This window comes from Phoenix dactylifera, chromosome 2 (assembly GCF_051530095.1).
Source record: "Phoenix dactylifera cultivar Ajwa chromosome 2, Ajwa_hap1_PhDact_Kaust_v1.1, whole genome shotgun sequence".
Taxonomy (NCBI): domain Eukaryota; kingdom Viridiplantae; phylum Streptophyta; class Magnoliopsida; order Arecales; family Arecaceae; genus Phoenix; species Phoenix dactylifera.
The window spans coordinates 57,429,517-57,454,141 of NC_143191.1; the positions used below are offsets into that span (position 1 = coordinate 57,429,517).

At 40.7% G+C, this 24,625-nt stretch overlaps 1 pseudogene across 1 annotated transcript; it reads left to right on the forward strand.

Moving 5' to 3' along the window:
- Positions 1 to 7,959: 7,959 nt before the first annotated feature.
- LOC120104210 (uncharacterized) lies at positions 7,960 to 23,474 on the forward strand (annotated as a pseudogene). Its single transcript, XR_016399036.1, has 10 exons — positions 7,960 to 8,469; positions 8,641 to 9,623; positions 9,828 to 9,859; positions 9,958 to 10,864; positions 14,166 to 14,269; positions 17,407 to 17,530; positions 18,448 to 18,883; positions 18,953 to 21,848; positions 21,995 to 22,502; positions 22,587 to 23,474. The product of XR_016399036.1 is annotated as an uncharacterized LOC120104210 (transcript).
- Positions 23,475 to 24,625: the final 1,151 nt, after the last annotated feature.

The following is a 24,625-nucleotide window of genomic DNA, read 5'->3' on the forward strand; positions in this document are numbered from 1 at the left end:
ACAACCTCTTCTTCGGCACGTCTCGGAAGAAGTCAAAACGAACCCGATCGGACTTGCAGATCCAGCAAAGAGCAGTATGAAAAGAATAAAATAAAACTGAATAAAAATGTAAAAATGAAAATCGGAAGTGGCTAAGGGGAAGAAGAATTTCTCCAGAGTTTATCCACTATTTTTCTATAATTTTTTCGTGTCCTTACAGAGATGAAATGGAGGGGTTTATATAGGGATTTAATCGGGGGCAATATGGTCTTTTCGGCGGACGCGTCCGCGGAAGCCGCGGACGCGTCCGCGTTCTTCTCGCGAACGTGGGCAACGTGCGCCAACGGGCGCACGCGTCCCATTTAATGCAAACGAAAACGCCAACGGGCGTTTTCGTTTTCAAACGAGCACGCGGCCGCGGGCGTTTCCAAAATCAAATGCGTAACGCCCGCTGGGCGTTACCCTTTTTTTTTTTTTTCCTCTCAAACGCGCACGCGGCCAAATTTCGGGCCGCGTGCGCATTTAAATTTTTCCTAACAGAGCAAAATGGAAGCTGATGAGGTCAATGAAGAGTGGCCTCCAGCCCGCACGTCCAGCACTACGGGGAGATCTGCCGCCCTCCAACCTCGTCCCCACCGGTCTCAGACAGCGGAGGACACTGCTTCTCCTCAGAGGTATTGTCCGCTTTGAAGGGGGTTTCATAGTTTCTTCCCAACGCACGGTTTTGCCCCACAAAAGGCACCTCTAAGGCTTTCCGACCATCCAGAGCAAAATAGAAGCGTATCATCAGCAAAATCGAGGCTTTTGATACCACTGAAGCAAGGCTAGCTTGCTACCAATACCTTCAATAAGGCTCATCCTGCCCGCTTGTTTAAGAGCCTATACATTGTCCATCTCCTAGCTGAAATCTTGTGCAATTCCAAAACTCAGATAGATTTTTGCCAATGTCTCTCCAAATTATAGCGTGTCAACATTTCGTGTGCGAAGAGGAAGTTCTCAATTATGGATCGGCCTTTAACAAAAGTTGACTGGGACTCACCGATCAGAAGGGGGAGAAAAGGTGCAAGCCTTCTTGCAAGCATCTTAGAAATGAGTTTATACAGGCTGTTTAGGAGGCTGATAGGTCTATAGTCCCTTGCCATGAGAGTGAGTGCCTGCTTTCTTCGAAACAAGGGTGATAAAGGCAGAGGTCAAGTTTCTTATTGTGAAAATCCTGGAGAAGGACCAGTTCTTGATTTGGAATGATAAAACTCGCTGCCAAAGAGCTGCCTTGTGGAAGTGTGCAGTGTTACGATCACCCTCCTTGAGCCAGTGCACCTTGGATCTCCTGATACCAGAAAATCTCTTCCTTTTCATATAAGTCATCAAGACAAGATCTCAGATATCTCCTAGAATCTATTTGACTGGGGTGAGGTCAACATATTCTTCTTTCCTGTTCAGAATCAGAACATCAAGTTCATAAAGCAGCTTCAATGTCAATTCTCGATTCCTGATTTTTTTTTGAAGAAGCCGCCCACTTTGAGTGCAGCTCTCATCCTCCGTAAGTTCTCCACCTATTTTGCCGCAGGATTTGAGGCGTTTGAAACACCCTTCCAGGTGCAAGAAACCACATCATCCAAATCCATTTCTTTCAGCTACCAATTCTTGAATCTAAAAAATTCTTGATGGACTGAACTGTAAGAGGCAGTTAAAGGTAATGGGAAGTAAGTGCATTCTGCGTAGAGGCTGGGAACAAATCTTCCCACTCCTGAGACATCAGAAAACGGTCCTGTCAGGCAAGCGCCGGCTGTTCTCTACCATTACTCCAGCTAAAATTTCTGCCCTTCAACTCGAGATCGATGAGCTCGAAGGAAATCCAAAAAGGATAATCCGTATCCAACACTATTGAGTTTTTTCTTAAAAAAAAGAAATAGTCAAAGAAAAGATTGTTTAGATAAGTGATATAGCTAAATGAAAGTTTGACACAGCAAGATAAATTGGATATGTTAAGGAGCAGACCATGTAGAGAATTTCCAATGTACTTCCCCACCAGTGTCATACTTGTAAGTTCTAATACGCTGAGTTCCTCTTCCTTAAAAACCGTGTCGTTTCTTTCTAATCAAGCAATCAGAGGAATGCCGGCAACAGCCAAGAAGGAATACGGACGAAACCACCGACTAAATTGCGATAACTTCCATACCAATCAAGCCAGAGGCAAAGCGGAGGCCATCACCGAAGTCGAATCGGGATTGGGCAATATTAGCTTATCAGCATGGTTAAACGGTTCAGACGCTTTCAATTAAATTTAACGGATCCGATTTTTTTTAACAGATATAACTCAATAAACAGGCTACGGGCTCAAATCCACCTGTCCTCGCTGGATCTCAAGATTCAAGAAAAGCGACGGCCGAATCCAATGATTTTGTTAAATCAAAAGAATTTAATGGCTCGGATTTCATCTTGATTAAAGTTATTGGTGCTTTTGTATATAAAATAGATAATGGAAACTCCATTTCTTTTTTTTTCCAATATATAAAGAGAGAGGGAGGTCAAGCCCCAGGAAAAAAACAGAGGCCTAATAAAAGTTGAACCGGCTACAATCAGCCATCAAGAAAAATTTTGTGCATTTTAAAAATGGCAACAATGATTTTATATTCCATATCCATCATCTGTTTTATAACAAATTTTAAGATATTTAGTTGGTCATTCATTGTTTTATTATTTGTGGCAAAGAGGCTATGCCATCCAAAGCTGCAACTCAAAGGATTGCGCCTTATTATTTGGCATGTGGTGCATTGCTGAGCATGTCATAAATTTACAATAACTAGAAGTTCAAATCCACATCAGTTCTAGAATGTCAACTTAGGATATTAGTTCAAATCTACGTCAGCTTAGGACACCAATTATATATTAATTTAAGCTGATTATTGTAGAAATACTAGTTTAACTCTACATCAGTTTATTCTGTTATATATATTTTTTGTAACCCCATGGGAAGATAGCAATTGGGCATCCTAGAAATCGAGTGAATTGGGAATTAGAGTTTGTAAGGTAATCTTGTACTATATAATCTCCATTTTTATGTTTTTATAGTGAAGCTTTTATATTCTCTATCTATGGATATAGGTCAAAAGATTGAACCACATAAATATTGTGTGCTCTCGTTCTTTTTTTCTTTTTTTTTATTTTGTTATTCTTCCTACTTATTACGGCATGCATTACTTGAGCAAAAAAGATATTTGATGGTAAGGATGTTTGACAATACTATGTGAATCTCATTAAGCCTCACCTTTGAAATTGTGTTATAGGAGTAAAAATGTGAGGAGAACTTTCAGTATGAAGAGAAAAAGATTGTAGATCCTCTGATAAGTATGTTTTTTCTTTTTCCAAAAGAAAAGAAGAGACCTAATTACACTATAATTATCTAAGTCAAGATTAGCAAAGATGCATCTCCTAAGAATCAATGCAAGAACTTCTAGTTGCTAAGCAAAAGATGTTACCAATAAGACAGGCTTCAGTTCACTTGCATTAGTAAATATTTTAGTTGGTTGTTATTGATGATATTGGTATCAATAGCTTAGCAACATGGCCTCTTCTTCAAAACCTTCCATCTTAATAACAAGAATGGACTTCTAATAATACCTTATTCATAAGAGACGTACTAGATTCCAACTGGTAGGTTTTGCTTTTACATATGATGCATGATCCCAAAAGGGCAGAGTCTCCATGTAGTTTGCAAGGGTCCTTGGATTTCATGAAGTTTAGTAGATTTTTGGATCTTTTTGGAAGATGCTAAGTAATCTTGAAGGAAACTAATCCATCCTCAAACACTACAAATTTGAAATTATTAAACCAAGCCAATATGCAACTTCATTAATCCATTTTGAAATTTTAATCTTCAAAAAAAAGACTTTCATAGGCACCTAATTTGCCTCCTATTTAACTAACAACTACACTAATTTCACAAAATAGAAAAATTACAAAATCATTAAAACATTATCACACTATACCTCAATCACGTAACTGAACTGGCCCAACTTGATTTAAATGAATAAACTGGTTATTAAACCAGTTCAAAGTGGATCGTGTCCGACGGATTAGCTTTATCAAATTGGCCACGGAGGCTCATTGTGCCAAACGTACCGCATTCGTGTAGTAGCTTGAAAAGAGGAGAAACTTGAGAGAGAGAGAGAGAAAGAAAGAGAGAGAGAGAGAGAGAGAGAGAGAGAGAGAGAGGAAAATTATCCTAAATTTCGACAAATTTCCTCGTATCCTTCCCCAATCGCCCCTAAATCTTCCCACTAAATTCCTGATCCCGTTTTTTTCCCTCGATTTCAAAGCATTGTAACACTAATCTAGAATTCCGAAATGCTAATCATCCATCTAGGGTTTTCTAGGGTCTCTCGAGGTTCGGATCTATGGCTATGGCCATTGCCACTGAGGGTGGCAATCGGGTCGGGTCAGATATAAATGAGTCAGGTCAGATGTTAAACGGGTCAGAAAAGTATAAACCTGAACCTGACCTGTTTATTAAACTGGTAATCCGACCTGACTCATTTAAATTGTTTAAGAAACAGGTCGATGAAACAGGTCGGGTTTGCTTTTCTGACCCGTTTAACCAAATGGAGAGAGAGGTTCCTTCCGGCAAGAGAGAGAGATGGGATCATGGGAGGGTGGTATTCCTTCTCCCACCCTATTTCGGGTGCCTATTCTGTTGCTAATTTTTGAGTTGAATTTGATGTGGTTTTATATTTGTTTGTAACAACAAATCTATCTAGAGCTTCTTTTTGAGATTGAATGAGTTTATCGATTTTTCTCTTTTTTTTTGAGTTTTTCATACCCACAATCATATTTTCTATTAGACATTTTAATCTATAAATAATATTATCAAACTAAGCAATTAAAAAAATACCACAAACAAATCAAAATATAAAAATGTTAAAAATGATAAAACTTGATTGTGTCAAGAAAAACAAACTCGGGTTCCGATAAGTAGTGTTGAGAAGAGGCCGAATAGTACCGAACTCGACGGTGAGAAGAGGCCGAACCGCCGAAGTCACAACCAATCTACAATTGGACCAAAAGAAATCAATTCTAGTGTCTCTTACTTGACTAAATAAAAATTAATTGGACCAAAAATTGATTAATAAACTAACTCAGCTGCTAATAGAGGAGAGACAGTGGATTAGATTCTCACCGGTCACCTGCCTTACTGCCTGGGATCAGTGGAAAGTAGGATGCTAACGGAGGAGTGGAGGACCCCAAGGACGGTGGACTTTGGAGCGGACTCAGCGGAGCCGAGTTACTAAGGAGGCCAGAGCGGCGGAGCCCGGAGGAGCCGAGGACGGCGAGGAGAGCTGGAGATGACTCCTCTTAGAGCCTCAAAGGAGATCCGGTCAGCGGCTCGCCACTCGCCGGGTCTCTCAGAGGAGGAGCATGGTGGACTTTAGAGCGGTCCGAGCGGAGCCGAGGAGGCCGGAGCTTGGAGGTTGAGGATGGGAGGAGCCGAGGACGACGACATCGACGAGGAGAGGTGGAGAGAAGATCCAGACTCCGGAGTAGAGGCGGTCCAAGAGCTGGAGAGGAGATCCGGCCGGCGGTCCAAGAGCGGGAGAGGAGATCCGGCCGGCGGCTCGCCACTTGTGTCTCGCCGGGTTCTTGCCTTCTTGGAGCTGGAGGAGGAGGACCGAGGACGGCGAGGAGAGATGGAGCGGTGGAGCCTGGAGACTGGAGAGGACTCCGGAGCAGGGGCTTAAAACCGTTCTTTTGCGCTTTGCAAGCCGAGCTGCCGAGCTGAAGAACTGAAGAAGTCGAGTTGCCGAGTCTGCCGAGAACCGGAGAAGGTTCAGCAATTAAAAAGAAAACACCGGCAGGCGGCATAGAAGGGGGGAGCCGGGGAGGAAATGCCCGTTGCTTGTCGATGTTGTCATAGCCGATAGCCATTGCTCAGGGCCTAGGTGCCGAGCCTGTGACCCTGTCTGTCGTCGGAGAGATGTTGAAGGGCCGAAGAGGATGCACTGTAGCAGCGTACGGGCGTAGCCCGGTAGCCGTCGCCCACTCCCCGTCTGCCCAGCTATCAGTTAGCTTCCACATCCAAAAGCTGTGCATTAATTAAGCAAAAAAAAAAAAAAAAAACCGAGCCATGGGTGGGGGCCTTCCCTGGGCCGGGGGCCCTAGGCGACCGAGGCAAGGCTCGAGCTGGCATTGTCGAAGCATCATCCTGAAGGGAGATTCAGCAAAGGTGATTCAGCGGATTCTACAGAAGAGGCCGGAGGTGTTCGACCACCCATTTCTAGAGGATATTCGAAGGCAACTGAGGAGTATGATGCCTTTCAAGTTGTGCATGTATTTCGGAAGGCGAACAGAACTGCTGATTGGGTCGCTTCCTTTACTGCTCACTATTATAGAGAGATTCTCTGAACCCATTTTGTATCTGTTCCTCCACTTCTGCGGAGTATTTTGTCCCTTGATTTAGATAGCAATGCTCACGCGAGACTAGTCTGAGCTGCCAATGTACAAAAAAAAAAAAACTCTTCTTGATTAAAATATATCACGGTTATACTATCTCCAAATACAGATCATACAATTCATTAATAGATTTTCCCATGAGGATTTTAGTATTTCTATCAAAAATAATTGAAGCAAGTTCTTCAATTTGATCATGTATTTTAATACATATGAGATACCTAGAATTGAAAAATAAAGTTTTCCTATGAGGATTTCAGTATTTCTATCAAAAACAATTGAAGCAATTTTTCTCGTATGATCAGATATTTTAATATATATGAGATACCTAGAATTGAAAAAAAATAAAATTATTAGTATATATTTTAATATTTAGCACATTGTAAATTTCTTACCTTAATGATGCTGGTGGATTTTCCTTAATGGTATTTTCAGCCCAAGCAAGCCCTTATTTGGGGTTTTATTTTCTTTTTTATGCATTGTAAATTATTTTTTTGTGTGCTTTCAAATAAAATTTGTTATTTTTTCTTTTTAAAGACTCCGATGAAAAATCTAACTCAAATTTTTTTTAAATAAGTATCAAAATTTTTCTTTTTTTTTGAGTTCCCAAAAGAAATAAGAAACGAACTTTTTTCGGCTTACTTTGTGCATGATTTTTTTTTTGTATGCTAATTTACTTTGTGCAAAATTTTCCTTTTTGAAAAGTCCCGCTTTAAATGAATTTTTTTTATTTTTCATTTTTGAAGTGACCTTTCTAAAGTGTTCTCCTCCTTTTTCCCCTTTTTCTTGTGCGTTGAGGAACAGAATCCAACTCATGGGTTTTTGATTTTTTTCCTTTTTTGTGCGTGGAGAAACAAAATTGTGGGTTTTCTTTTGCACTAATTTACTCTTACTTTTCCCATTTTTTTGTGCATTGAGAAACTAAATCTAACTCATGGTTTTTTTTTTTTGCATGCTAATTTAATCTCCTCTTTTTCTCCTTTTATGCGTAGAGAAATAAATTTTATTAAGAATAGTAGATTTTTCTATGAATTTCTTTCTAATTTTTCTGAATTTTGGAGAGGGGTCAAATTTTCTCTCTCCTTTCGGTATAGAAGATAAGTATGGAGATCATGCAAAGCCCAATCTAGATTTACTGAAAAAACTTATTGCTATAATTGAAATTTTCTTTCTTCTCGTTTTAGGAAAGGGTCGTGATTGTATCCTTCGCATCAAAGATTGATGCACATTCCTTATCGACGGCTGGATTATCCATTATATAGATTTTAAAGTACCGCAAACATCAACATTTATCCACCATTACACATCTCAAAACGAAATAAAGATGATCCGATGGTCTCCGGCATAGATCTCAACTTTTTTTTCTTTCTTTCGACTTTTCGTTTATTTCTGTTTATTTTGATTTTTTTTCTTTTTAATTAGTGGGTGGGAAATTTTTTTTTTTTTGTTTTATTGTGTGTGCGTGTTTTTTTGGTAAGATTTTGTTGCTTGGCTTTTATAACGCTACCAATCAGGCAGCTGAAATGTGTGGACGGAAGCAGGGCAAGGGAACGACGTCTCTGCTTTGCTCGCCATTGACTTGACCCCGGCTCAGTCTTCCCGCGAACGAGATAAGGAGGCGAGAAGGAAAGCCAAAGCCCTCTTCCTTGTTTGCCGTGTCTGATCCGAGCAGAGCAAGGAGGAAGCCGAGGTTGTGGAATGGCGAGCGCTTTCCTCTCTTCCATCCTATCAAAAACCAGCCATGTACTGGGCTGTGTTCGCAGATGGGCAGTCTCTCCGTCTTCATCATCGGATCCACGCAGCAGTGTCTTGGAAGATCTGAAGGAGCTGGAGAGAACATTGAGGAGGATCAAGGCAGTGCTCCATGACGCGGAGGAGAGGGAGATACGAGACGAATCCGTCAAGCTCTGGCTGAAGGAGCTTAAAGAAGTGTCTTATGAAGCAGACGACATGCTGGACGAGTACCAGTACGAGGTACTGCGAGCCCAAGTGGAAGGTCGAGCTTCCCGCAAGAGGAAGCGAGTGGAAGGGGACGATCAGGAAGAGGTAAGTGCTTCTCTTTCCAACATAGTGTTTTCGATTCCGGACGGCATGGGGGGATAGAAGCGCCTGAAAAAAAAGTATTTTAAAGTATTTTAATCATCTAAAATTCAGGGGGTAAGGCTGGTTTATTTTTTTTAAAAAATAATTTTTTAAAAAAATTTAAAACTCCAACAGGTTTCAATTCCGGACGGCATGGGGGATAGAATCAGAAAAATTAGAGAGAGGTTCCATGAGATTTCGCAGGATCGGGAACGCCTCTGTTTAAGAGAGGAAGATGGAGAGCAACGGGTCCTCGAAGCTCCATACCCAGCACCAACCAGCCACATGGTGGATGAGTCGAGTATTTATGGAAGGGAACGTGACAAGCAGGAGGTAATTGATTTGCTGTTTTCCGAGGGTGTGGGAAATGGTGTCTCCGTCATTCCCATTGTCGGCAAGGGGGGACTGGGAAAAACCACCATTGCCCAGCTGGTCTACAACGACTCCAAGGTAAAAGAATATTTCGATCTAACCGGATGGCTTTGTGTATCCAATGATTTCGATGTTCCAAGGCTAACAAAGGCCATCATTGAGTCTCTTACTCGAAGTTCATGTGATCTTACACAACTAAGCACGCTTCAAGATACTCTCAAGGAAAAGCTGAAGGATAAGAGAGTGTTGCTCGTGCTCGACGATGTCTGGAATGATCAGCAAAGCCGTTGGGAATACTTAAGAAACCCCTTCGTTGGAGCAGAAACAGTAAGAATTATCATGACCTGTAGGAATGATTCGGTCGCCGAGATCATGCAGACAGTGCATCCTTATCATCCTCGCTGCTTGTCTCCAGAGCAGTCTTGGTCATTATTCAGACATTATGCATTCAGTGGTCGAGACCCTGAAGAACAACCACGCTTGGCGGATATGGGTAAGCAGATTGTCGAGAAGTGTTCCGGTTTACCATTGGCTGTGAAGTCAATAGGAAGCCTTCTGAGATACATGGCAGACGAAAAGAGCTGGATGGATGTCATACAAAGTGATGTATGGGAAGTCGACGAGAATATTAATGAGATTTTGCCGGCCCTTAGATTAAGCTATAGTCGCATGCCAGCACGTCTTAAACCTTGTTTCATTTATTTTCCATGTTTCCAAAGGATTATCAGTTCGACAAAGATAAATTAGTCCAATTCTGGATGGCGCAAGGTTACATCCCATCTGGAGATAGAAGAAGAATGGAAGACATTGGCAATGAATATTTCATTGACTTGCAAAGAAGATCGTTCTTTGATTCCTATTGGTTTAAGTTTTATAAGATGCATGATATGATACATGATCTAGCAAAATCTATTGCAGGAAATGAGTGCTGGGCAATTGTGGATAAGAAGCTACCCAATCTCCCCGATGAGCTACGCCATTTGTATGTGAGAGATGAAAAGGAATTTGAAAAATCACTGCTTTCGTATAATATTGGCGCCTTACGGACCTTCTTAATACAGCCTCAATTTGAATTTTCAGCAAAAATATGGGTTCCGAAAAGATCTCAAATAGAAATTCCAGAATTTATCAAGTGTCTGCTGCTACTAAGATGTTTACGAACTCTAGAATTTTGTTGGGAAAGGGAAGATGAGATCCCAGATTTACTTGGTAACCTGAAGCACTTGCGCTACTTACGCATCACATCCAACAAAATTGAGAAGCTCTCTGAATCAATATGCCTCCTTTATCACCTACAGACGTTGGAACTTGATTGCCCGCAACTTGTAGAGTTACCAGATAGCCAAGGCAACCTTACCAACCTACGATACTTACATATCACATCCAACAAAATTGAGAAGCTCCCTGAATCAATATGCCTCCTTTATCACCTACAGACATTGGTACTTGATTGCCAGCATCTTTCACAGTTACCCGATGGCATAGGCAACCTTACTAACCTCCACCATCTACAAATTCCGAAAAGGCAAATTCTCTGCCTGCCAGCTAGGATCAGAAAACTAACAAATCTTCGGAGCTTGCTTGGATGTTATAAAGTGCAAGGTGGGATAGGAATACTGAAGGACTTGCTGAACCACCAAACTCTTATCATCTCAGGGCTCAGGAACATGGTCAACATAGAGGATGCCAGGGATGCTGATCTTAAATATAAGCATAAACTCAACACGATGGTGCTAGATTGGAATGCGGTCGACTGCAACTATGATCTGAATCATACAGAGAAAGATGGCAAATTACTACATCTAGAAGCTTTTTCAGAGGAAAATAAGGATGTCCCACCTGATGAAGAAAGGGAGGAAGCCATGCTCGAGTATCTCCAACCTCACGCCAACCTCAAAAAGTTGGTTATAAATGGGTATGGTGGTTCCAAGTTTCCAGAATGGGTGGGAGATCCTTTCTCCTTTGCATCACTTCAAGACAAATCCGTGTAATCAGTTGTGAAAAAATATGCTCCCTTCCTCTATACATTCATGACTCTCTTGGAAAATTAGATGCACTCATACCAAAATCCACGCTTGAAGGGGTGGTCATTTCTGGTTGTCGGCAACTCACATCCATAGCAGGGCTACATCGTCTCCACTCACTTACACATCTGCATGTTCATGATTGTCCTCAACTTCAATTCTTATCAGAGGAAGGACTGCCATCTAATCTTCAAGATCTGAATATTGAGGAGTGCCAGCAGTTGACATCATTGCCAGGGATGCAAAACCTTACTTCTCTCGACTGTTTAAATATAAGAGTTTGTCCTCAACTCCGGCTTTTATCAGAGGAAGGATTGCCATCCAATCTTCAACATCTATATATTATAGAGTGCCAGCAATTGACATCGTTGCCAGGGATGCAATACCTTACTTCTCTCGAAAAATTAATTATAAAAGATTGTCCTCAACTCCAGCTCTTATCAGAGGAAGAACTGCCATCCAATATTCGATATTTACATATTGAAGAGTGCCAGCAGTTGATATCACTGCCGGGGCTCCAAAATCTTACTTCTCTTGGTGCATTAACTATTAGAAATTGTCCTCAACTCCGGCTCTTATTAGAGGAAGGACTATCATCCAATCTTCAATATTTGCAAATTAAGGAGTGCCAACAGCTAAGATCACTGTCGGGTATGCAAAACCTTACTTCTCTCAAAAGATTAATTATACAAAATTGTCCTAAACTTCAGATCATGACAGAAGATCAGTTGTCATCTATGCCTGAAGTGGAAATTGTTGATTGCCTAGGATTGAGTAACTGGGGCCAAATACAAAATATCAACTGCATTCCCTCCATCCTAAATTTGAAGTACTCCAATTGATTACTTGAAGTCTTAGACGATCGTACATTCTCTATTTGTTTGTTTTAAATCTTCTGTATGAAACCCATGCACTAATAGAGTTCTCTGATTCTCTTTTGCTCATGTACCAGGTCGCTTCAGGCAAGAAGCTGAGATCCGGGTTGATAGTCATGCTTATCTGCTCCCATCCACGCTTATCTGATTCTCTTTTCTTCCCAAAAATCTTAAAAATAGAACGATGCCCTCAACTCCAGCTTCCACAAGATGATCGACTGCCATCTGTTCCTCCATATGTCAAAATTGCAGGTAGCTATACTTGCATTTTGGCTAATTGCCAAATTAATTTAAATCTATTTTGAATTTTTTTTAACTAATAAGGATTTTAATTTTTTATTCTCTTTGTTTTGATACAAAATTGTACATGTGCTGGCATGGCGCACACATTGCGTCGGTAGGTGTCTCGCAAGGGTATGGGCACAGATATCTAAATCTTTGTCAACATTAACCAAATTGCTGTCATCTTCCTAAAATGTATAATGTGTTAAATACAAAATTAGTTTCTTCTCCAACTTGATTGTTTGTTTATTGGCATTATCTTGGCACTAATTATTTTAATTTTTTTTTGGAAAAATCTTGGCATCAATTCGTAAATGATCATACCAGATAGCACCTGTAAGGCAGTGCGTTCAGGCCACAAGCATCTTCAGGTATGGTTTCTCCACTATTGTGGTTGTCATTGTTGAAAAGTAAGGTTTATAAGACAAGAGTTGTAGCTATTGATTGCTACTTGCTATGTCTTATATCTTGGAAATTGATGATAACACAAGAAATCATTTTTTTGGGTCATAACACATATACAGGCGTATGCATGGGCCTTAATTTTAACATGCTTATATAAAGGTCTGGAATTGAATGCATTCTTTGAACCCATTCATAAGGAACTATTAGTAGTTCAAAACACCGCAAGCACCTAATCCAATCTGAGTGGCTAGATGTTCATGGTAAGTGATAGAATCTACCAATCAATAATATGATATGATATATTGATTTAGCTGAGTTTCACAAGCTTAAGAACATTGTACAACCATGATAAGGAATCCCAATTATGGGCAATACACGAGTTTATTAGGATATGGAGAAACTTGGAAAAAATCAGAGATCACCCTAAATAAGAATACTTGATGAAGGAGGATCCATAAAGCCGACTCAAAATAGTTGTAAAAAGGCTTGATGATTATGATAAGTATGACATGAGCTTACCAAGTTATACAATAACCAAAGCTACAGGAGTTTAGAACACATCAAAATTTGTTAACATGCATCTACAAGTATACATTTGACAAATGTGGATCTTAGGATTGGTCTTAGGATGACTGACATTCTAGGTATAACTTGCCATCTGTTTAAGCAGAACAATGTGCAAGTAATCTCCACAAATAAAGATAAGAGGATGTAAACATGTGGTCAAATGAAAGGTCGTTTATATAGCCAATTGATTTAGCTAAGTGGCTGCTTCATATAGAATGGTCTCAATTTTTGGTTACCCAAATATTAGATTCAGTCACTACAAAATAGATCATATTTGATCAGGAGGGTCATAACCAAAATATGACTTGATGCTTCATGTCCTATACCATAGTAAAGAGAGCCAAAGCAAATAAGATGAGCATCTCTTGGGGGGAAAATGTTGAAATGGATGGATGTTAAATTGTAGAATAACATGAATTGTGTGCGATGTTGGGTATGCAGATATGTCTATTGAGAAACATTCTTAAGTATCTGCATAAACAATGCAAAGGTGCATAAGAAAAATTTGAGGATCGCATGGTAAGAAAAGTAGCTAAGACAAGTTTTAAGGATCAATTACTGAACAATCGTACTGCCAAGCACTTGCTCAGCTAGCATCATCTCTTGCCATTTGGGCAAGAAGTCAAGAGTTCGATTCTGGTTGGAGTCAGCCCCCAAGGTTGTATAGAGTGGAAAAAGTGAGGAGTTAGACTAGCCTCTACTAGTCTTGAGGGAAAAAAACACTAAGTAGTCATGCCATCTAAGCAAAAATAAATGGAAGGCTCCTGTGATGTAAAAGATAAAAATGTATGTTTTCTCTCAAAGAAAAAAAAAAATACAAATGAATGTACAAGAAACCATCTAAAGTATGTGTGTCCGGGATATTGATTCTTGAAGATGAAATTCTAGTCTCCATACCCTTTTCCTGGCTTCCTGGGAAGCCCTTCAATGTTTCTCTAGCTGGTTTTTCTTTTTCTTTTTCTTCTTGGAGTTTTCTTGTTGTTTTCTTATGACCAAAAAGAGAAAATTTCTCTAGGTGCTTATTTTATGTAAAAGCACATAATTTGTGAGATACAAAGATAAGCACATAACTAGAAAGAGAAACCAATGAAGGGGTCATACTTATGGTTCTAATTCTGCATTCTTCCATTTCCAGTGGGCAGACAAGGAGCTTTAGGCTATGTGAGACGTTGTTGCTGTCAATGTACAATTACCTCCTCAAGAATGGATTTGAAGTGAAGACTTTCTTGGTGGAATGCTGTGAGTTATGCAAGGAATGGTTGGCAAATTCGTTACAGTTGTATTATTGTTATATTAGTTGTGTTGGATATTTGCATGAACACTGGAGTTTTTTTTTAAAGTAAATCTAAATCCCTAGGGCTCGACATACTTTATGATCTTCCAAATGTAAGTGCTGCACTTTATGATCTTAGAAAACTAGAGTATGGCTTCCATGATGCATGTGGTCGCGCATATGCAGAGACATGGAGCTTTGTAATTCGCATCCAACTATAGAGTTTGCAAAACTCTGACCTTCTGTATTTAGTTGCTGTAAAACATAATGTATCTGTGGCTTCGCTAATGAAGTCGAGGTTTCTGAGATGGGAATTTATCTATCGTGTTGCAACTGCCTCTAAGCAAAACAAAGGAGCTTGAAATCTTATATGAACTGCTGCACTCAGTGCATCCTGAAGGTATGAGGATAAACCATTATGGAGACCCACAGTAGGCCGAACATACTCAATGAGATCCTTTTATCGTTTCATTAACAATGGTGGTGTTCTCTGCCCATATTATAGTGCCATGTGGAAAGTGAATGCACCTGAAAAATCAAAATCTTCTCTTGGTTGTCGCTCAAAAACTGATTACATACAGTAGACGTTCTCAGAATAAAGGGATGGCAAGTTTCTTACTTGTGTTCCCACTATGGTGTAGCTGATGAGACAGCGAGCCATTTGTTCCTACATAGCTCTTATAGCAAGAGTATTTGGTTCATGGTCAAGATTGTCTGACAATTAAAGATCATTCTTCATCCCTATTTTTCTTTTGGATGTCTTGTAGATCGATGAGAATAAAAAAAGACGCTTCAAGAGAGGATGGGATCAGTCATTCTTGACCATTTATTGGAATTTATGGAATCAACAAAATGCAAGAATTTTCCTGAAAAGAAGCCATCCCGTGACTCAGACGCTCAAAAATGCAGTGATGGATTCATGGATTGGGTGGCCTTATGTTCCTCATTAGAATCCAACCTGAACTGTAACATGCGCCTCCTCTTGAGGTGTGAAGATTCTCTAATTTCCTCCAAATCTTTGTTGGTATTGTTTTAATTTCACTCACCCTAGTTACATAGAGTTCAGTACAATCTCAATAAAAACAAGCCAACATCTACTAGTAGAAAAGTATGCCTCCAATATCTGATACTTGGTAGCCAAAATCTTCACAATCCTTGATAGGAGTTTGTTCCTCAAGCATGTACAACAAATCAACTTCATTTGTGCTCACTTCTTCCCATAAGAACCGGCTTCTAAAGAACAAAACTTTAGAAGCAACATACCATGCCGTGAATCTGTTTGCAGACTATACTCCCCTCCGGGCCATTCCCACATCTCATTACAACCATTCCAACACCAGGCAATTAAACAAAAATGTACAAAAAGTCGCTTCCTTTGGCACTTAAGAGTAATTATAGGAAAATCAGAAAATGTGCACAATCTAAAATTTAAGAATGTATCATGACGTGATGGATCAACTAACAAACTAATAAGATCATGGGCTTCTCACTTCGGTGAATACAATGCAAGTCGATTGTCCAAAATGATTTGGTGTCAAGAAAGTTCTCTTCTCTGCTTCGTTTAAGTCCCTTTTCTTCCATGTCTTTCTTGTTTATTCCTTATGCTTTATACTCTCATCTTTCTCTCTGTAATTGAATGGTGGGAGGGGCCTCCCTTAGCCCCTCAATCCTTGTCCTTAAAGAAAAAAGAAAAAGAAAAAAAAGAAGCAGCCTACTTATTCTAAATCTCTGCTCAAAAACTGCGGCTGAATCCGTCCGTCTTTGTGCATATTGTGTATCAAATGATTGTTCTTAGCCCACAAATTTACCAGTTAGACCTCTTCTTCATACACAATATATGCAATGACCTTCTTTTCTGAGAAATCCCAATGGACGAGAGTTCCTTATCAATTCAATGGAAAGGCCGAAATGTAAAATGTAGCAAACATAGAGAAACTCAATTCAAATCAATCCAAGGCAGCCTTTATCCGGAATTGAGGCAGGATATGTCAATGGAAATTCTGATAATCTTGATGCAGAACCCAAATACAGTGTGCAACAGCCAAATAAATTACTTGCATTTGACACTCAAAAAATAAATTGCATATGTTTTATTTTAAACTATTGTTGACTCCGTGTTTCAGGACTTATTACCCTGAGAAGAATTAAAGTTGGAATTCAAGGGAGCTCCTTATAATTGAGTCGCAAAACAAAGTTCATGACATCCGATGGTTGTCATGGCGTTCCTCAAAGTAGATGATATACCAGGGACCTTTTATCTTCAACATACGGCAAACACACTATGAAAGTTGGGGTATAAAGATGCTACCTATAGGCTCAATTTTTAGGCCAAGCACACAAGGAGGATGTGCTAAGAGCCGCAAAGCTTCAGTATCTCCCAATTGACCATCTAAAACAGAAGAAGACACGAACAACAGCGACAAGCACAGATACTTAAATTCATTTTCATGAATATCTTAACCTTTTTACCCACAAATTACATGACAAATTGCATCAGCGGACTCATTTTACAGAACAATTAAAACAGGCTATAGCTGGTTCCTTGTATCTCCTCTTCTAGGACAATTAATTTACAACTAATAACTGGTTACTGTGAAGCTCCTTTTCTAAGACAATTCATTTAAAAGTAATGAGCCAGAAATATTACCTAATCACTTAAATCATCATCCAGGAAATCAAGATCAGCATCATCTTCATCAGCGGCAGCACCCATAGTGGCAGGATGAACCTCTAATGGCTCAACTATTTCAGTTAATGCTGCAATTTCTGTATGAGCTTTCTCGATATATGGATTGGCTTTTTGAAGAGAAATATTAAGAACGGATTTTTTTTTGAAGAGTCATGCTGTGAATGATTTTTTTTTTTTATTTTTCATTTTTGAAGTGATTTTTTTGAAGAGCATTCCTTTTTCCCCTTTTATTGAGAAGAGCAGATTTTTCTATGAATTTCTTTCTAATTTTTCTGAATTTTGGAGAGGGGTCAAATTTTCTCTCACCTTCGATATAGAAGATAGGTATAGAGCTTGTGCAAAGCCCAATCTAGATTTACTGAAAAAAAAGCTTATTGCTATATTTGAAATTTTTTTTCTTCTCGTTTCATGAAGGCGTCAGGATTGTGCCCTTCGCATCAAAGATTGATGCACATTCCTTTGCACCCATCGTGATGCGGAGGGAAGCGTGGGATAAAGATTCAGCCACAGCTGAACCTGCAACAGGCCTCAAACAGAGGTTCTGCAAATTCCCGAAACAGAGTTTTTTTTCCTTTCTATTGACAGCTCAAAAAACAAAGAATGTGAAGAAGGCCTAAGGTCTTTAACAATGCCCTATATGGGCTACACAACCCTAACCCTTTTAACCCAAACAAAACAAAGAAACCCACTTCAATGGGATTCAATTAGCATTCAGAAATAAAAAACAGACTCCTACTCCAACCGGGATTCAACCAAAATTCAGAAATAAAAGTAAACCAAACCCGACCCAACTTAAAACCAATTCTAAACCAACAAGGACTCCTAATCCCGACTTAATTCAAAACCAAAACATGACTTAATTCAGCAACAAAACAAGGACTCTTGACTGGACTCAAACAAAACATAATTTCAGATTCAGAAGGACTCTTCCTTAGCATCGGCATCATCCACAGCTGGGTTTCAACCACGATCAAACTCCACGAGCAGCGCCTTCATCCCATCGCCATCTATTCCGGATTTCCTGGAATCTTCCGCGTCCAAGCACTCCTCCAAACGCTCCAGCCCAGCGGTGAATATCTATCCTGCATCACATCGGCTGCTGGATTATCCATTGTATAGATCACAAATGTCAACATTCATCTACCAATACACATCTCAGAGTGAAATAAAGATGGTCCGATGGTCGTGGGCATACATCTCAACTTTTTTTTTTTCTTTCTTTTGACTTTTCGTTTATTTCTGTTTCTTTTGATTTTTGTTTTCTTTTTAATTAGTGGGTGGGAAATCTTTTTTTCGTTTGTTTGTTTTGTTGTGTGCGTGTTTTTTTTTTGGTAAGATTTTTTTGCTTGGCTTTAGAAAGCTGAAATGTGTGGACGGAAGCATGCCAAGTGAACGAGGTCTCTGCCTTGCTCGTCATTGACTTGACCCCGGCTCACTCTTTCCGCGAACGAGATAAGGAGGAGGCGAGAAGGAAAGTCAAACCCCTCTTCCTTCTTTGCCGTGCCTGATCCGAGCAGAGCAAAGAGGAAACCGAGGTTGTGCAACGGCGAGCGCTTTCCTCTCTTCCATCCTATCAAAAACCAGCCAAGTACTGGGCTTTGCTCAGAGATCGGCAGTCTTGCCGTCTTCATCATCGGATCCACGCAGCAGCGTCCTGAAAGAGCTGAAGAAGCTGGAGAGAACATTAAAGAGGATCCAAGCAGTGCTCCATGACGCGGAGGAGAGGGAGATACGAGAGGAATCCGTCAAGCTCTGGCTGAAGGAGCTTAAAGCAGTGGCTTATGAAGCAGATGACGTGCTGGACGAGTACCAGTACGAGGTACTGCGAGCCCAAGTGGAAGGCCGAGCTTCCCTCAATGAGAAGCGAGGGGTAGGGGACGATCAGGAAGAGGTATGTGGTAAGGCTGGTTTATTTTTTTAAAAAAAATTAAATATTTTGATAAATTTAAAACTCCAACAGGTTTCAATTCCGGACGGCATGGGGGATAGAATCAGGGACATCAGGGAGAGGTTCGATGAGATATCTCAGGATCGGGAACGCCTCCGTTTAAGAGAGGAAGATGGAAAGCGACGGGTCCTCGAAGCTCCATACCCCGCACCAACCAGCCACATGATGGACGAGTCGAGTATTTATGGAAGGGAAGACGACAAGCAGAAAGTAATTGATTTGCTGTTTTCCGAGGGTGGGGAAAATGGTGTCTCCGTCATTCCGATTGTTGGAATGGGGGGACTGGGAAAAACCACCATCGCCCAGCTGGTCTACAACGACCCCAAGGTAAAACAATATTTCAATCTAACTGGATGGGTTTGTGTATCCAATGATTTCGATGTTCCAAGGCTAACAAAGGCCATCATTGAGTCTCTTACTCTAAGTTCATGTAATCTTACACAACTAAGCACACTTCAAGGTACTCTTAAGAAAGTGGCGAGGGTGCAGAGAGTGTTGCTCGTGCTCGACGACGTCTGGAATGATCAGCAAAGCCGTTGGGAGTCCCTAAGAAGCCCCTTCGTTGGTGCAAAAATGGTGAGAATTATCATGACCTGTAGGAATGATTCGATCGCTGAGATCATGCAGACAGTGTGTCCTTATCATCCTGGCTGCTTGTCTCCAGAGCAGTCTTGGTCATTATTCAGACATTATGCATTCGGTGGTCGAGACCCTGAAGAACAACCACGCTTGGCGGATATGGGTAAGCAGATTGTCAGGAAGTGTTCCGGTTTACCATTGGCTGTGAAGACAATAGGAAGCCTTCTGAGATACACGGCAGATGAAGATAGCTGGATGGATGTCATACAAAGTGATATATGGGAAGTCGACGAGAATATTAATGAGATTTTGCCAGCTCTTAGATTAAGCTATAGCCGCATGCCAGCACATCTAAAACCTTGTTTCGTTTATTGTTCTATGTTTCCAAAGGATTATGAGTTTGACAAAGATGAATTAGTCCGATTGTGGATGGCGCAAGGTTACATCCAAACATCTCGAGGTACAAGAAGACTGGAAGACATTGGCAATGAATACTTCATTGACTTACAGAGAAGATCGTTCTTCGATTCTCATTGGTCTAATTTTAAGATGCATGATATGATACATGATCTAGCGAAATCTATTGCAGGAAATGAGTGCTGGGCAATTGTGGATAAGAAGCTACCTGGTGTCCCCGATGAGGTTCGCCATTTATTCACGAATGATGCAGAGGAATTTGTGAAATCACTACACTCGTATAATTTCAGCACCTTACGGAGCTTGTTAATATGGCATCCTTCGTCTGGATTTCCAACAGCAATTTCAGAAATAATCAAGAATCTGCCGCTACTACGGACTCTACAGTTTTGTTGGGAAAGAAAAGATGAGATCCCAGATTTACTCGATAATCTGAAGCACCTGTGCTACTTACGAATCACATCCAACGAAATTGAGAAGCTCTCTAAATCAATATGCCTCCTTTATCACCCACAGATATTGGTACTTGATTGCGAGAATCTTGCAGAGTTACCAAATGGCCTAGGCAACCTTACCAACCTACGAAACTTACATATCACATCCAAGAAAATTGACAAGTTGCCTAAATCAATATACCTCCTTTATCACCTACAGACATTGGTACTTGATGGTTGGAATCTTGCAGAGTTACCAGATAGCCTAGGCAACCTTACCAACCTACGATACTTACGTATCACATCCGACAATATTAGAAAGGTCCCTGAATCAGTATGCCTCCTTTATCATCTACAGACATTGGTACTTGATGGTTGGAATCTTGCAGAGTTACCAGATAGCCTAGGCAACCTTACCAACCTATGATACTTTGAACTACACACATATTGTATTAAAAGGCTGCCTGGAACAGTTTGTCAGCTCCGCAATCTGCAGATGTTGGTTATTGAAGGGTGCACAAGGCTTCAAGAGTTTCCCAGTGGCATAGGAAGCCTTACTAGCCTCCACCACCTACAAATTGCGAACCGGCAAATTCTCTGCTTGCCAGCTGGGATCGGAAAACTAACAAATCTTCGGAGCTTTCTTGGATGTTATAAGGTGCAAGGTGGGATAGGAGGAGTGCTAAAGGGCTTGGTGAACCTCCAAACTCTCATCATCTCAGGGCTCAGGAACGTGGTCAACATAGAGGATGCCAGGGATGCCGGTCTTAAACATAAGCATAAACTTAAGGAGTTGTTTCTATATTGGAATGCGATCGATTGCAAAAATGATCCACATCATGACAAATTACTACATCTAGAAGCTTTTTCAGAGAAAAATAAGGATGTCCCAATGGATGAAAAAAGGGAGGAAGCCATGCTCGAGTATCTCCAACCTCACGCCAACCTCCAAATTTTGTCTATACAAGGGTATGGTGGTTCCAAGTTTCCAGAATGGGTGGAAGATCCTTTCTCCTTTGCATCACTTAAAGAAATCACTGTAAGGAATTGTGAAAAAATAAGATCTCTTGCTCTATACATTCATGAATCTTTTGGACATCTGGACACACCCATATCAAAATCCATGCTTAAGAGGGTGCACATTTCTGGTTGTCGGCAACTCACATCCATAGCAGGGCTGCATCATCTCCACTCGCTTAAAGATCTGAAGATATACAATTGTCCTCAACTCCGGCTCTTATCAGAGGAAGGACTACTAACCCAATGTTCGATATGTGCATATTGAGGAGTGCCAGCAGTTGACATCATTGAGGGGGATGCAATACCTTGCTTCTCTCAATAAATTAAGTATAAGAGATTGTGCTAGACTTCAGATCATGGCAGAAGATCCGCTCTCATCAATGCCTGACGAAGTGGAAATTGTTGATTGCCCTCGATTGAGTAACTGGTGCCAAATACAAAGAATCAACTGCATTGAGGTACCCTCCATCCTAAATTTGAAGTGCTCCAATTGATCACTTGAAGACTTAAACAATCGCACATTCTCAAATTGTTTGTTTTAAATCTTCTATATAAAACTCATGCACCAACAGAGTTCTCTTATTCTCTTTTGCTAATGTACCAGGTTGCTTCAGGCAACAAGCTCACTACATCGAACACATGGGAGAACGTAATGCATGGGTTTGACGATTTGACATCCATTGAGCATCTTTATTTCGGTAATCATTGGAGATTCTTTCTGCGAAGAGACTCCATACCCATACTTGAAGAGCTGACCATATGGGGTTGCACGGACATCCCACCACTAATTTCCCTGCCACGGCTCACATCTCTTCGAAGCTTGGTCATAAAGGACTGTCCTAGAATCCATTGTCTGCCATCTTATCTGCTCCCATCCACGCTCAAGTCTTTGGTGGTTGATAATTGTGAGGATCTAACATTTTTGCGATTGGCACAGGAGAACCTAGATGCATTTGAGGAGCTGCAGCTTATGAATTGCCCTAAGCTCGAACGGGTGGAAGGGGTGAATTGCCTTTTCTTCACAAAAATCTTAAGAATAGAACGATGCCCTCAACTCCAGCTTCCACAAGATGATCGACAGCCATCTATTTCTCCACATGTTGAAATTGCAGGTAGCTATACTTGCATTTTGGCTAATTGCCAAATTAATAATTGTACTGGCACCGACCGCTTTATTTCTTTATCTGTCTTTGCAGAGGAAGTAGAGAACAAAGAGACAATTGATGATGGAACCCAGGAGAAACAAGTGCCAAACTTATACTCTCTCTTCCTTTCCGTAAGAAGCCCTCCTCAATTGGTCAATCTTGTGAGCAATCCACCTCGGCAATTCAAAGATCGATATAAGGTGGGAAGGCAATGCCAAGAGCACCACATTAATCAAAGCGATCCATCCAGCCCAAGAGGGTAGTTTTCCTTTCCAAGTTGCAAGCCTAGTACTCAATTTTTCGAGTAACGGCATCCAACAGTGCTTAGGTAGCTTTTTATCAAACAAAGAAAAGCCCAAATAGGTGAACGGAAGAGAACAAATCTTGCAGTTCATTATCAAAGCAAAATTAGTAGCCTCCTCATCTCCCATATTAAGACAAAGGATCATGCTTTTGCTGAAATTAACTTTCAACCCCGAAGCTCTTTCAAACGCCAGAAGTATAGCTTTAACCGCAAGAAGGCTTGCCAACCATCCAGAGCAAAATGGAAGCTGATGAGATCAAGGAAGATCGGCCTCCGGCCCGCGCATCCAGCACTACGGGGAGATCGGCCGCCCTCCGACCTCGTCCCCACCGGTCTCAGACAGCGGAGAACACAGCTTCTCCTCAGAGGTATTGTCCGCTTTGAAGGGGGTTTCATAGTTTCTTCCCAACGCACGGTTTTGCCCCACAAAAGGCACCTTTAAGGCTTTTCGACCATCTAGAGCAAAATAGAAGCGTATCATCAGCACAATCGAGGCTTTTGATACCACTGAAGCAAGGCTTGCCACCAATACCTTCAATAAGGCTCAAACTGCCCCCTTGTTCAAGAGCCTATACATTGTCCATCTCCTAGCTGAAATCTTGTGCAATTCCAAAACTCAGATTGATTTTTGCCAATGTCTCTCCAAATTATAGCGTGTCAACATTTCGTGTGCGAAGAGGAAGTTCTCAATTATGGATCGGCCTTTAACAAAAGTTGACTGGGACTCATCGATCAGAAGGGGGAGAAAAGGTGCAAGCCTTCTTGCAAGCATCTTAGAAATGAGTTTATACAGGCTGTTTAGGAGGCTGATAGGTCTATAGTCTCTTTCCATGAGAGTGAGTGCCTTCTTTCTTCGAAACAAGGGTGATAAAGGCAGAGGTCAAGTTTCTTATTGTGAAAATCCTGGAGAAGGACCAGTTCTTGATTTGGAATGATAAAACTTGCTGCCAAAGAGCTACCTTGTGGAAGTGTGCAGTGTTACGATCACCCTACTTGAGCCAGTGCACCTTGGATCTCCTGATACCAGAAAATCTCTTCCTTTTCATATAAGTCATCAAGACAAGATCTCAGATATCTCCTAGAATCTATTTGACTGGGGTGAGGTCAACATATTCTTCTTTCCTGTTCAGAATCAGAACATCAAGTTCATAAAGCAGCTTCAATGTCAATTCTCGATTCCTGATTTTTTTTTGAAGAAGCCGCCCACTTTGAGTGCAGCTCTCATCCTCCGTAAGTTCTCCACCTATTTTGCCGCAGGAGGCGTTTGCAACAATCTCCCAGCTGCAAGAAACCACATCATCCAAATCCATTTCTTTCAGCCACCAATTCTTGAATCTAAAAAATTCTTGATGGACTGAACTGTAAGAGGCAGTTAAAAGTAATGGGAAGTAAGTGCATTCTGCATGGTGGCTGGGAACAAATCTTCCCACTCCTGAGACATCAGAAAACGGTCCTGTCAGGCAAGCGCCGGCTGTTCTCTACCATTACTCCAGCTAAAATTTCTACCCTTCAACTCGAGATCGATGAGCTCGAAGGAAATCCAAAAAGGATAATCCGTATCTAACACTTTTGAGTTTTTTCTTAAAAAAAAGAAATAGTCAAAGAAAAGATTGTTTAGATAAGTGATAGAGCTAAATGAAAGTTTGACACAACAAGATAAATTGGATATGTTAAGGGGGAGACCATGTAGAGAATTTCCAATGTACTTCCCCACCAGTGTCATACTTGTAAGTTCTAATACGCTGAGTTCCTCTTCCTTAAAAACCGTGTCGTTTCTTTCTAATCA